A 15,602-nucleotide genomic window follows, 5' to 3' on the forward strand; every position below is an offset into this window, starting at 1 on the left:
TGCAAGAAAGGTGAAGGAAGGGTGCAGAAAAGCTTTTGGAACTGAAACCTGATGAACATTCATAATAACATAGGATTTGCCATACTGGGTCAGACCAAAGATCCATCAAGCCCAGTATCTGGCTGTTTCCAACAATGGCCAATCCAGGTCACGGATACCTGGCAGGATCCCAAAACGTAGATAGATTCCATGCTGCTGATCCCAGGGATAAGCAGTGGATTTCCCCAAGACCCCCTTAATAATGGTTTTCGGACGTTTCTTCCAGGAACTTATTGAAACCTATTTTAAACCCTGCTACACTAAAAGCTTTAATAACTAAATGCTCCAACAATGAATTCCAGAGTTTAATTATGGGTTGGGTAAAAAAAATATTTTTTACGATTTGTCTTAAATGTATTACTTTGTGCATCCCCTCCTTTTTGTACATTTTGAAAGAGCAAACAACTGATTTGTGTTACCCGTTGCACGCCACTCATTATTTTATAGACCTATCATATCTCGCTTCAGCCATCTCTTCTCCAAACTGAAGAGCACTACCCTACCTCTTCAGCCTTTCTTTATAGGGGAATCGTCCCATATCCTTTTATCATTTTGTCACCCTTTTCTGTACCTTTCCTAATTCTGCTACATCAGTGGTTCCCAACCTGGTATCCATGAGTCCATCCCAAACACGTCCGCCAGAAGGAATGCGAGAAAGTTAAGCTGGGCTGCTGGTACCTGTGATTAGTTGAGCTGCTGCCTCAGGCTGGGAGAGTGAGAGTGAGGGCTATTGCTGCTCAGAAACTTCACCCTCATTGTTGCAGGCCAGGAGGAGAAGCAGCTGAGAAGAGGCAGTGTTAGGATGTTGCAGTGTTAGGATGTTGGGAGGAGAGGAACCAAACGAGGCTCTTAGAATCTTCAGCAGCCTCTGCTACACAATGAGGAAAGCAGGAGAAATTAGGGTGATGCCAGTGAACAGCATTTTCTTTTACTGCCACCTGCTCTGTCATGGGCCAGACAGAGAAAGAGGGGAGGAGACCTGCAGTAAAAAAGTGAGTAGAATGTCTGAAAGGTAGAAAGGAGGAAGTGGGGTTGACAGCATGAGATGAAACAAGAGGGGAGAAAGAATGAAACAGGAATGAAGAAAACAAAAAGAAGGATAAAGAGGGAGACAGGAATCCCTGCTTGGTCTGGTTAAGGGAAATAAGAGTAAACGGCAGCCTATCAGGGGAGAGAGAACCACCAGAGCCTGGGGAAGAGGAGAAGAAGACCCCCAAGAGTCATGCTGGACCAGAGGTACAGAGGATCACCATGGTCCAGGTGGGAAGAAGGGAGAGATGATGGCCAGATATCAAGGAGGGAGGAAGCGACAACAACCAGGTGTGGATATGACATTAAACACAAAAGTTATTTAGGGGGACTGTGAAGAGGTATGCCTGAGAAACTTACCTCCCCCCCACCAGAAAAGTGTAAAGCACTGGTCCCTGCCATCTCTGGTCCTGGTCTACCTTAAGACAGAGTCTTATAGGTAACCAGGTGGCTCACAGAGCAGAATATAATGTAGCCTCAGAGGGGAGCAGAGTGAGGTCCGGGAACTACAGAAGAAAGCAGTTCCTTCCAGAACTGTGAGTAAGAAAGTATCTCAGAGACCTGGTGGAAGGAGGCTAACCAGTGGGACACTGTGATACCAGGGTACAAATTATATCGAAATGATAGGATGGATGAAACTGCTGGAAGAGTGGCACTATATAATAGAGAGAGCATTGAGTCTGCAAGAAACAAAATGTAATGTTGAAACTTTATATTTTATTTATTTATTCCATTTTATATTCCGCCAATTCCAAATCCAAGGGGATTACAGAATTTACATTCATAAATTAATCACCTAATACATAAAAATAAACATTATGGTGTCGATTTTAAAAAGACTGTTCCCAGCGCACGCACATGGGCGTGCCGATTTTAAACATGTGGATAAAGGTGAGATAGATGATATAGTGTATCTGGATTTCCAGAAAGCATTTGACAAAGTCCCTCATGAGAGATTTCTTAGGAAATTAAAAAGTCATGGAATAGGGGGCAGTGTCCTATTGTTGATTGCAAACTGGTTAAAAGATAGAAAATGGAGAGTAGGGCTAAATGGTACATTTTCCCCATTGTAGTAAGGTGAATAGTGGAGTGACCCAGGGATCTGTTCAGGGACCACTGATATAATATTAATATATTTATAAATTAGCTGGAAATGGGAACAAGTGAGGTAATCAGTTTTGCTGATGACACAAAATTATTCAAAATTGTTAAATCACAAGAGGATTGTGAGAAATTGGAAAAAGACATTGCAAAAACTGGGAGACTGGGCATGTAAATAGCAAATGAAATTTAATTAGACAAGTAGAAAGTGATGCACTTAGGGAAGAATAACCCAAATTATGGCTACACAATGCAAGATTCCACATTAGTTTTTGGGTACTTGTCAGGTACTTATAGCCTGGATTGGCCACTGTTGGAAACAGGATGCTGGGCTTGATGGACCCTTGGTCTGACTCAGTATGGCATGTTCTTATGTTCTTAAAGATCTAGGTGTCATTGTTAAAAATACGTTGAAATCTTCTCCTCGGTGTGCAGCAGCAGCCAAGAAAGCAAATAGAATGCTGGGGATTACTGGGAATGGAGACTAAAACAGAGAATATCATAATGCCTAGGGGATAGCCTAGTGGTTAGAGCAGTGGACTACAAACCAGGAGACCAAGGTTCAAGTCCTGCTGTCGCTCCTTGTGACCTTGGGCAAGTTAAAAACTTAGATTGTAAGCCCTCTGGGGATAGAGAAATATCTACAGTACCTGAATGTAAACTGGTGTGATATCTCGATTGAGATCAAATGTTGGTATATAAAAATAATAAATAAATATTGCTCCATGATGTGACCTCAACTTGAGTAGTGTGTGCAGTTCTGATCATTGCATCTTAAAAAAGATATAGCAGAATTAGAAAAGGTATAGAGAAGGGTGACCAGAATGATAAAAGGGATGGAATAATTCCCCTATGAAGAAAGGCTAAAGAGGTTAGGCCTCTTCAGCTTGGAGAAGAGATGGCTGAGGGGAGATATGATAGAAGTCTATAAAATAGTATAAAGGCCGCGGGACACACAATGAAGTTACTAGGTAATACATTTAAAAATAATAAGAGAAAATATTTTTTTTACTCGATGCATAATTAAGCTCTGGCATTCATTGCCAGAGGATGTGCAGGAAGCTGTTAGTGTAACTGTGTTTAAAAAAAGGTTTGGATAAGTTCCTTTAAAAAAAAAGTCCATTAACCATTATTAAGGTAGAGTTGCAGAAATCCACTGTTTATTCGTGGGATAAGCAGCTTGGATAATCAGTCTCGCAAGGTCTCCTGCAATTTCTCACAATTGTTTGGTGATTTAGCAACTGAAAAATTTTGTATCAAATTTTATCACTTCATTCATGTTCATCTCTAGGTCATTTATAAATATTTTAAAATGTACCTGTCCCAATACAGATCCCTGGGTACTTCACTATTCACCTTTCTCCATTGAGAAACTTGACTATTTTCTATCTTTTAACCAGTTCTTAACCCACAATAGAAAATTGCCTCCTAACCCATTACTTTTTAATTTCCTCAGGATTATTTCTTGAAGTACTTTGTCAAATGCTTTCTGCACTGTATCAGCTGGCTCACCTTTATCCATGTTTATTCATGCCTCCAAATAAATGTAGCAGATTGGTGAGGCAAGACTCTCTGGCTATCTAATATGTTCAGTAATTTTGGTCTTTAGAATAGATTCATCCATTTTTCCCCAATACTGACATCAGGCTCACTGGTCTGTAATTTCCCAGATCACTGCTGGAACCTTTTTAAAAACTGGGGTTAAGTTGGCCACCCTCCAATCTTCTAGTATTGTAGCTGATTTTAATAATGGTTTAATCTAGTATTATTAGGTCTGCAATTTCAGTTTTCATTTCTTTCAGCACTCTGGGATGCATAGCATCTGTCTAGGTGATTTACTGCTCTTTAGTTTGTCAATTTGCCCTAGTACATTTTCCAGGTTCACTGAAATGTTTCAGTTCTTCTAAATCATCACCTTTAAATATATGGCATGGGCATCTGCCTTACATGTTCCTCAGTAAAGACCAAAGGAAAGAATCAATTTAATCTCTCTGCTATGGCCTTGTCCTCCCTTAGGAACCTTTTACACCTCAATATTCTAATGGTCCTGACTCCCTTGCAGGCTTTTTGCTTCAAATGTATCTGAAAAAGTTTTTATAATGAATGTTGGCTTCTACAGCAAGCTTCTTTTCAAATTCTGTCTTTGCCTTCCTTATGAAAGCTTTGCATCTAACTTGCCAGTGCTTATGCTATTGCCTATTTTCTTCATTGGGCTAATTTTTCCATTTTTTTGAAAGATGTACTTTTGGCTAAAATAGCCTCTCACACCTCATCTTTTAACCATGCTGGCAGTCGTTTGCCTTCCTGCCACCTTTTTTAATGCATAAAATACATTTGATCTGGGCATTCAAGATGGTATTTTTAAACGTAAATGCCTGATGTAAACTCTTTTAAGCTTTGCCATTGTTTCTTTCAGTTTATTCCTAACCATTTTTCTCATTTTATCAGTTGCACTTTTGAAAGTTAAATGTTATCTCAGTTGAGTCCTCCCTCCAGTTATCAAGTCAAATTTGAAGATGTTATAATATCTGATACCAAGTGTTCCCAACACTGTTACCTCTCACACCAACTCATGCTTGCCACAAATGATTTGTTCTAAAATAGCTCGCCCTCTTGTTGGTTCTTGTACCAGCTGCTCCATGAAGCAGTCATTTATTTGATCTAGAAACTTTACCTCCTTAGCATGTCCTGATGTGACATTTACTTGGTCAGTACTGGGGTAATTGAAATCACACATCATTACTGTGTTTCTTATTTTGTTAGCTGTCTTAATTTGTTTGTATTTGATCATCTGTCTGTTCTTTCTGGCCACTTGGATGGTACTATGCCCCCACTACTATTCTGCAGCTTCTGTTTCCTATAGAAAGCACAAAAGAAGAGCAGGATTTTAGGATGGCCAAACAGGTGGATAAAGCAACCATAAAAGGCAGAAAGATGCTTAGCTGCATAGAGAAGAATCATCAGCAGAAAAAGGGAGGTGATATTGCCCCTGTATAGGTCCCTGGTGAGACCTCACTTGGAACTGTGTACAGTTCTGGAGACCACAGCTTCAAAAGGATATAAACAGGATGGAGTCATTGCAGAGAGTGGCTACTAAAATGGTCAGTGGTCTTCATTCTAAAGCATATGGGGATAGACGTAAATATCTAAACATGTATACCTTAGAAGAAAGGCAAGATAATGGAGATATGATAGACATTCAAATATCTCAACTGTTTCCATGCACAGGTGCTGAGCCTTTTTCAGTGGAAATAAGGCTTATAGAAAAAAGGGTCATGAGATGAGGTTGAAAGGAGGTAGACAGGAGTAATCTTAGGAAATATTTCTTTACAGAAAGGGTGGTGGCTGTGTGTAACAGCCTCCCAGTGGAACTGTTAGAGACAAAAATAATATTTGAAGTCAAGAAAGCATGGGATAAATACAGGCGATTTCTAAGGAAGTGATGAGAATTATAATCCTAAATTAATTGGATGATTAGGCAGAATGGACGGGCCATACAATCTTTTTCTGCTGTCATGTTTCTAAAGAAATGAGGATTTATTTTAGAGGAATCCATGTAGTACAGAGCTGTTATTACAGATCTTCAGAGAGATAACTGTGTTAGTCTGGCATAGCAAAAATGACAGGAGGTGGGTGGCACCGTATAGATTAACCAATTTATTGAGGAATACAGAATTATTCCCTGAAAATACTGACCTTGTGTTTTTTTTTATCTGATGTGGAGAAATTACTACTTACCTGATAATTTCCTTTTCCTCTACGGAAGGCAAGCCAATCCACAGAAGTGGGTTATGCACCTCTAGCAGCAGATGGAGATGGAATACAGCTGATGTCACATACATATAGCCCTACCCCAACATCAGCCCACTAGTATTCTCTGCAAAAACCAAATTGTGGACAAACTGATTAGAGTTAAACATGATTATTAACAGTCAACCACTCAGGCTTCCAACCAATTTAGAACAGGGAGCACAAATAAAATAATTAACATTTATTGAACTTAGGGGCTGGTTATAACACGTATCAGTCCTTCAACTAATAAACAAACGCCACTCTGCGATGTCCCTATATAAAGGAGCTGAGGGTGGGTTGTGGATTGACCTACCTCCCTTAAAGGAAAGGAAATTATCAGATAAGTAGTAATTTCTCCTTCCTCTGCACTCAGGCAGGCCAATCCCCACAAGTGGGATGTACCAATGCTACTCCTGAACAAAGTGGGAGGCTGCCCACGGTCCCATCAACACAGAAAGTACACAAGTGGCATGCTCCTGAGCTCGAATGTCCAAGTGTCAATATTTGGAGAAAGTGTGTAAGGAGGACCATGTCTCTGCTCGGCAATCCTCAACAGTAGATAACAACCGAAGCTTCGCCCACAATACACCACCAAAGCCCCAGTATCCTACCTTGTGTAGGCAATGGAACCTCAGCATCCACATAGCTGCCTGAGATAACTTCTCGTACCAAACAGATTATAGTTGTCTGCATCAACCTTGTTTATCTCCACCATAGAGCAAAAACAGTCGCTCAGACTGTCTGAAGGAGTTAGTAATCTTCCAGCACCAAATCCGATGTCTCTTGACATCCAAAGCACGCGACAGACAATATTCACACCCATCTCTATTCCTGTCCTGTGTGGGCAGAGACCTAAACTAATTCAAACAAAACTCTGAAACCATGTTCGACAAAAAGAAAAGATACCATCCTAATCTGCACTGCTCCTGGAGCCATTCGCAGAAATGGCTCATGGCAAGAAGTAGCCTGCATCTCTGAAACTGGTCATGTTAAATAGATAGCCAAGAAACGAGACCAGGCTAAGGTCCATAAGAGGCACTGGTAGTCATAGGGGAAGATATAAATACCTAACTCCCTTCACCATCCTGAACACAGGAAGCAATGTCCTACTACTGACCCATTTCCCACAACAATTGAGAGCTTCTACTTGCACTGTCAAGCTGCTAAGGGCCAAACCTTTATACAAGCTCTCCTGTAAAAATTCCAATATCAGTAGAGTGACAACTGTGAAAGGATGAAAACCTTGCTCCTCACATCAGCCCTTGAATACCCTCCAAACTCCAGCATAAGCAAGAGATGTAGAAAATTTTCTGGCCTGGAGTACAGTGGAATTCATTGCAGAAGAACCACCACCCTTCAGCAACCTAGCCCTCTCAAGGGCAAAAACCATAAAACAAAAAGGACCTAATCATCGTGTAGCAGACACCCCTGATGCAATACATTCTTCTTGAGTGGAAGTCTAAGAATACTGCTAGACTGAAGAATGGCCTACCATGGCCTTTAGCTAATTTGGAGCCCAGAGAAGTACAGTTTTGGTCTGCCTTGCAACCTTCTAAATATTCCAGTCTGTCAACGGCCATAGTGGGAAGGCATACCACATCTCGATCAGCATCCAGACCCGGACAAGAGCATCGATACTTAGTGCTATCAGATCACTTCTGTGACTGAAGAACCATAGCACATCTGCAAAACCAGAGGTCACCCATACAGATATGGGCGACTGCAGCACACTACTGTGAGTTGAAAGGCTCTGCCTGCCAACTCCCCCTCTCGTAGGTCCACGTCACACCTGCTGAGGAAGACGGTCCTTACATTATCCATCCCAACAATGTGAAAGGCAGATATGGCCTGTAGATGTACATCTGCCCACACTATGAGTGCAGCCACCTTCACCGACAGCTGGTGGCTCCTGGTTTCAACTTAATGATTGATACAGGCCACAGCCAGTCAGCAAACCACAAGCATGCAAGCTACCAATGCGTACTTCCAACTGATTGATGGTCCACTGTCATTCTTCGGCCCTGAGGCTCACATCTGTCGTTCGCACCAACCCAACCGTTGTCTCCCAGGAAATCCTGGGATTTAGTGTGCTATCCCAGTTGGTTTTGGTACAGGAAAGAGAAAGGGTCTTCTCGGCCCATTCTGGAATTCAGTGCAGTCAATTGACATTTGACGGGGCCTTGTTTCCATATGGAAACTCTACCTCCCATAATGATGAAGTGCAAATGGAATTTCTCACATCTCTTGTTCAGAGATATTGTGATCTGGGAACCAGGATTACAGCCAGCAAACTGCCTCTGTAAAGTTATCTCTACTGCCACTCTCTGCTGTAGAAAATTGCATGGAGAGACCATAAGGGCATCCAGAGGAATTCAGAGAAACCCCAGAGCATAGTCACCTCCCATCACTTCCAGGATCAGTGTTCTGTTGCAATTGGAACCCACCTCCAATAAGAGTGACATAAGTGCCCCGCCTACTCCCTGAACCAGGTGAGCCTTCACCATGAAAATCCAGGTGCTTTGTTCTCAGAGCCCACCTCCTTACAAGTCTTGCGAGGCCAAAAGCCCTGAGATCTTCCAAAGGGTCAAGACCTCCGAGTAGACACTCTTGAGTAAGGCCAAAATTGCCAGGAATTCCTGGAGTGGCCCTTCGCTCCAAAAGGATTTGAAGCCGCCTCCTTGTCCTCTGTCTTGAGGAACCCTGGATTCCTCTCAGCTGTTCGCCATTTTCTCCATCTGATTGCTGAATAAAGGAGAACCCTTAAAGGGTAACCTTGTGAGACTAGACTTGGAAACAGTGTCTGCTAAGCAATATCGCAGCCACAATAGCCATTTAGCCACTATCATGGAAGCCATTGCTCCAGTGGCGCTCTGTGCCAACTCACAGCCCGCATCAGCTAAGCGTGCGGCCCTCTGGCCATCAAGGATCTACCATTGGACCCCACTCCTCATGTCTCCAGAGAGAGAGAGAGAGAGAGAGACTCAAACCAACTTGAGCTACCTGCAGCAGTAAGAGCAATGCAGTGCCATGGCCTCAAAGGCCTGCTTATCCCAAGCACCTACTAGGGCTGCCCCTCCTTCTGCTGAAATGGCAGTTCTCCTGAGACAGCACATACCAAGGTATCTACCCTTGGAACTCACAACTGAACCCTTGCCTTTGGATCCAAAGGGTACAAACCCACCAATCCGCATCCCCCTTTAAACTTGCATCTGGGACACTCCATGCAAGGACCAATCATCTGTGAACTGGATACAGGAGGGGAAAGAAACATGACGCTTTTGCATAAGGTGACCAATATGGGATCCTTCTTTGCAAGTCCTGTTGCATCACTCCCAGTCACACTGAGCGTCTTCAGGGTCTGTTTCAATAAACTTGGCAACTCCAATGGAAGAGAGTCTGATGCGGTTCTGAATCTGGGAGGATATCTCCCTCTTCAAAGGGGAGACTCCAATTCCTCTCGGAGTCATCAAACATAGCATGATCCACATCCCCCTGAACGTTACAAGTGGGAGCCTCAGGCTGCTTCGCTTTTTTCTGGGCATCTCTGCAAAACAATTCTGCAGGCCCTGAAAATATTTAATCCAGGAAAAAAGGATGCCAAAACCTGACACACTCTGGCCCTTCTTCCAAAGAAGTCATTGTCATCGGGAACAAAGGATAAGGAGACAACCGTTGTGTCGCCTTCCACTTCACTTCCTTCCAGAGCTAGTAGAGTTTGAAGGGGACGGCCCAACATCGGCAAAATCCAAGTTTCAAACAGTGTTGAGAGAGACATAGAGAATGCCATAATGTAGCCCGTTGCACTTTTGTTACATGTAAACCAAGGTGATGTTCCGAATGTGCCACGGTATATAAAAATAAATAAATAAATGCATGCATACATAAATAGTGCCATATATGGCAAGCTGCACTGATAACCAGGTGGGTAGATTCCCCTTTTGTTGTTTTTTTTTTTTTAGTTCCTGGTACCTGCACTTTGCTCTGTGCTCTAGGTGTCCTCCTGTACACCCAACAGTGCACAAAGTACATGCGCAAAATAGGCACTCAAAATTAGGTGTGCAGTTGTACACGCGCGTAACCATATGCCTAAACTAGGTCGGTCATATGCACACAAGTAGCCTGCACCAATACGTGCAGAAGTACCAGCACACATGTGCCTATGTCCATACACCCTCATAAGTGAGTGACTATACATATACACCCAAAAGGTGTTTCAAATCTCTTATGCACTTATCTTGTATGTGCAGGCACTCTTATTGTAATCATAAGGTGTCCCAATTTTTTCTTTTTTTGTAATTAGGACCACGGCAGTCAAGGCTACCAGACTGAAGGTACTCTACTGAGGGAGGCACCGCACAGTATCACCTCAGAAGGCAAGCGGTGCTACATAGCAGCTCTTCTAAATCTCTAACTTCTTTCTTCTTTTCTCTTTTTTACTCACAGGCAATCCCTTGAAGGGAAATGCATGTCCACCATCTGCTGGAGATGGAGAATAGTGGCTGGCTGATGTCGGGGTGGGACTATATAGTCGCAACCTCAGCTTTTGCTTTGTCTCCATCTGCTGGCAGAGGTGAATAACTCACTCATTGGGATTGATCTACCCAAATGCCAAGTAATGTAAGTTTATTATATAAAAGAAATAAGGAGGTTTTTTTTTTTAGTGGCTCGGTTCTCTAAAAATACTGACATGCTGTTTCTGATTTGTAAACTCATCTGAGACATTCACATTTCCTCCCTGCAAGCCTAAGGAAAGACACTGATCCCATTCATATAATTCTAACATGCTGTATGTTGGAAAGCCTAAAGAGGGTAATTTTATAAATGTGTGGGGAGGGGTAAAATATACATTAACTTTTACACACACATTTTACTCTGCACAAAATGATACCACCTCTTTGCAGGACTTAATAGGTGCAGGTTAACTTATGCACACTTTTGAAAATAAAAAAAAAAAGCATGTATGTAAGTCCTAACTCTTCCCCTTGGAATGTCTTTTGCCAGTGCACGTAAAAGTAATCAGGTTATGAGCATACTTTTATGCGCACAGAGCCCCAGGCTATTTTACAAATATTCATTTATGGCTTTGAAATTCTGGCTCAGAAAGGATCAAAAAGAGAAATACTAGTGGATCGAGGCCCCTAGCATGTTATAAACTGATAAGAGGTTAACATAAAAACAAAATTTGCCACTCTAGGTCAGACCAAAAGGTCCATCAAGCCCAGTTATCCTGTTTCCAACAGTGGCCAATTCAGGTCACAAGTACCTAGCAGGATCCCATATGGTTGACAGATTCCATGCTACTTATCCCAGGGATAAATCAGTGGATTTCCCCAAGTCTATCATAATAATGGTTTATGGACTTCCAGGAACTTGTCTAAACTTTTTTAAACTCAGCTACACTAACAGTTTTCACCACAATCTCTGGGAACAAAATATCTTAATACCTCTATATCACCTTATGATGCAGCTGTATCTTGAGTATTGTTTGCAGTTATGGTCACCACATTTTAAAAAAGACATAGCAGAAAAGTTAGAGAGAAGGGAAACCAAAATTATAAAGGGGATGAAACAATTCCCCCATGAAGAAAGGCTAAAGAGGTTAGAGCTCTTCAGTTTGGAGAAGAGACTGCTAAGGGGAGATGATAGAGGTCTATAAAATGAGTGGAATGGAACAGGTAAATGTGAATCAGTTCTTTACACTTTCAAAAAGTACAAAGACTAGGGGACATTCAATGAAGTTACTAGCTGATACATTTAAGACAAAGGAGAAAATATTTTTTTACTCAACTCATAACTAAACTCTGGATATTGTTTTATTCTCCATTCCTTTCCTAATAATCCCTAGCATTCTATTTGCTTTCTTGGTTGCCACCGTACACTGAGCAGAGGATTTCAACATATTATCCACGATGATGCCTAGATCCTTTCCATGGGTGGATACTCTCAAAGTGGAAACTTGCATTGTGTAGCTATAATTTGGGTTGCTCTTCTCTACATGCACCGCTTTGCACTTTTCCACATTAAATGTCATCTGCCATTTGGATGCCCAGACTCCCAGTCTTGCAAAGTCCTCTTGCATTTTTCACAATCCTCTTGTGATTTAACAACTTTGAATAATTTTGTATCATCTGCAAATTTGATCACTTCACTTGTCATACCCATATAGGTAATTTATAAATACGTGAAAAAGCAGCTGTCCTAGTACAGATCCCTGGGGCACTCCACTATTCACCATTTAGCCCTACTCTCTATTTTCTATCTTTTAACTAGTTCTTAGTCCACAACAGAACATTGTCTCCTGTCCCATTACTTTTTAATTTCAAGAGTTTCTCTTTAGGTATTTTTTCAAACACTTTCTGAAAATCCAGATACACTATATCAACGGGCTCACCTTTATCCATCTTTATTCTTGCCTTCAAAAAAATATAGCAAATTGGTAAGACAAGACTTTTCTTGGCTAAATCCATGTTAATACATAGTTTATTAAGACAAAGTTATTTATATGTTCAGAAATGTTGCTCTTTAGAATACTTTCAACCATTTTTCCCAGAACTGATTTCAGGCTCACTGGTCTGTTGTTTCCTGGATCACCCCTGAAACCCTTTTTAAAAACCAGCTTTACATTGACCACCCGCCAATCTTCGGATACCGTAGCTGATTTTAATGATAGTTTACATATTACCAACAGTAGGTCTGCAATTTCAGTATTCAGTTCTTTCAGCATGCTGGGATGTATACCATCTAGTCCAGGTGAGCTGCTATTCTTTAGTTTGTCAATTTGCCCTAGTACATCTTCCAGGTTCACTGAGATTTTTCATTTCCTTTGAATCATCACCTTTGAATATCACTTTTGGCATGAGTATCTGCTTTACATCTTCCTCAGTAAAGATCAAAGCAAAGAATTCATTCACTCTGTCTGCTATGGCCTTGTCCTCTTTTAGCGACCCTTTTACTTCTCGATCATCTAATGGTCCAACTGATTCCCGTGCAGGCTTTTCTCTTCGAATGTACTTGAAAAAGGTTTTATTATGAGTTTTTACTTCTATAGTAAGCTTCTTTTTCAGTTCTACCTTTGCCTTTCTTATCAAGGCTTTGTGTTTAACGTGCTAGTGCTTATGCTATTTCCTGTTTTCTTCATTTAGCTACCTTGTCCATTTTTTGAAAGATTTGCTTTTGGCAAGAACAGACTCTCTCACCTTACCTTTTAACCATGTTGGCAGTTGTTTGGCCTTCCTTCCATCCTTTTTAATGCTTGGAATACATCTGATCTGGGCTTCTGAGAAGATACTTTTAAACAACTTCCATGCATGATGTAAACTCTATACCGGGGTACAAATTATATCGCAATGACAGAGAGGAGCAGTCGGGAGGAGGTGTGGCGCTTTATGTCCGGGATGGCATAGAGTCCAACAGGATAAACATCCTGCATGAGACTAAATACAAAATTGAATCTTTATGTGTAGAAATCCCTTGTGTGTCAGGGAAGACTACAGTGATAGGGGTATACTACCGTCCACCTGGTCAAGATGGTGAGATGGACAGTGAAATGCTAAGAGAAATTAGGGAAGCTAACCAAATTGGTAGTGCAGTAATAATGGGAGACTTCAATTACCCCAATATAGACTGGGTAAATGTATCATCGGGTCACGCTAGAGAGATAACGTTCCTGGATGGAATAAATGATAGCTTTATGGAGCAATTGGTTCAGGAACCGACGAGAGAGGGAGCAATTTTAGATCTAATTCTCAGTGGAGCACAGGACTTGGTGAGAGAGGTAACGGTGGTGGGGCCGCTTGGCAATAGTGATCATAATATGATCAAATTTGATTTAATGACTGGAAAAGGAACAGTGTGCAAATCCAAGGCTCTCATGCTAAACTTTCAAAAGGGAAACTTTGATAAAATGAGAAAAATTGTTAGAAAAAAAACTGAAAGGAGCAGCTACAAAAGTAAAAAATGTCCAAGAGGCGTGGTCATTGTTAAAAAATACCATTCTAGAAGCAGTGTCCAGATGTATTCCACACATTAAGAAAGGTGGAAAGAAGGCAAAACGATTACCGGCATGGTTAAAAGGGGAGGTGAAAGAAGCTATTTTAGCCAAAAGATCTTCATTCAAAAATTGGAAGAAGGATCCAACAGAAGAAAATAGGATAAAGCATAAACATTGGCAAGTTAAATGTAAGACATTGACAAGACAGGCTAAGAGAGAATTTGAAAAGAAGTTGGCTGTAGAGGCAAAAACTCACAGTAAAAACTTTTTTAAATATATCCGAAGCAGAAAGCCTGTGAGGGAGTCAGTTGGACCGTTAGATGATCGAGGGGTTAAAGGGGCACTTAGAGAAGATAAGGCCATCGCGGAAAGATTAAATGATTTCTTTGCTTCGGTGTTTACTGAAGAGGATGTTGGGGAGGTACCCGTAATGGAGAGGGTTTTCATGGGTAATGATTCAGATGGACTGAATCAAATCACGGTGAACCTAGAAGATGTGGTAGGCCTGATTGGCAAACTGAAGAGTAGTAAATCACCTGGACCGGATGGTATACACCCCAGAGTTCTGAAGGAACTAAAAAATGAAATTTCAGACCTATTAGTAAAAATTTGTAACTTATCATTAAAATCATCCATTGTACCTGAAGACTGGAGGATAGCAAATGTAACCCCAATATTTAAAAAGGGCTCCAGGGGCGATCCGGGAAACTACAGACCGGTTAGCCTGACTTCAGTGCCAGGAAAAATAGTGGAAAGTGTTCTAAACATCAAAATCACAGAACTTATAGAAAGACATGGTTTAATGGAACAAAGTCAGCATGGCTTTACCCAGGGCAAGTCTTGCCTCACAAATCTGCTTCACTTTTTTGAAGGAGTTAATAAACATGTGGATAAAGGTGAACCGGTAGATATAGTATACTTGGATTTTCAGAAGGCGTTTGACAAAGTTCCTCATGAGAGGCTTCTAGGAAAAGTAAAAAGTCATGGGATAGGTGGCGATGTCCTTTCGTGGATTGCAAACTGGCTAAAAGACAGGAAACAGAGAGTAGGATTAAATGGGCAATTTTCTCAGTGGAAGGGAGTGGACAGTGGAGTGCCTCAGGGATCTGTATTGGGACCCTTACTGTTCAATATATTTATAAATGATCTGGAAAGAAATACGACGAGTGAGATAATCAAATTTGCAGATGACACAAAATTGTTCAGAGTAGTTAAATCACAAGCAGATTGTGATAAATTGCAGGAAGACCTTGTGAGACTGGAAAATTGGGCATCCAAATGGCAGAAGAAATTTAATGTGGATAAGTGCAAGGTGATGCATATAGGGAAAAATAACCCATGCTATAATTACACAATGTTGGGTTCCATATTAGGTGCTACAACCCAAGAAAGAGATCTAGGTGTCATAGTGGATAACACATTGAAATTGTCGGTGCAGTGTGCTGCGGCAGTCAAAAAAGCAAACAGAATGTTGGGAATTATTAGAAAAGGAATGATGAATAAAACGGAAAATGTCATAATGCCTCTGTATCGCTCCATGGTGAGACCGCACCTTGAATACGGTGTACAATTCTGGTCGCCACATCTCAAAAAAGATATAATTGCGATGGAGAAGCTACAGAGAAGGGCTACCAAAATGATAAAGGGAATG

Source organism: Rhinatrema bivittatum, chromosome 2 (assembly GCF_901001135.1).
Source record: "Rhinatrema bivittatum chromosome 2, aRhiBiv1.1, whole genome shotgun sequence".
Lineage (NCBI taxonomy): Eukaryota > Metazoa > Chordata > Amphibia > Gymnophiona > Rhinatrematidae > Rhinatrema > Rhinatrema bivittatum.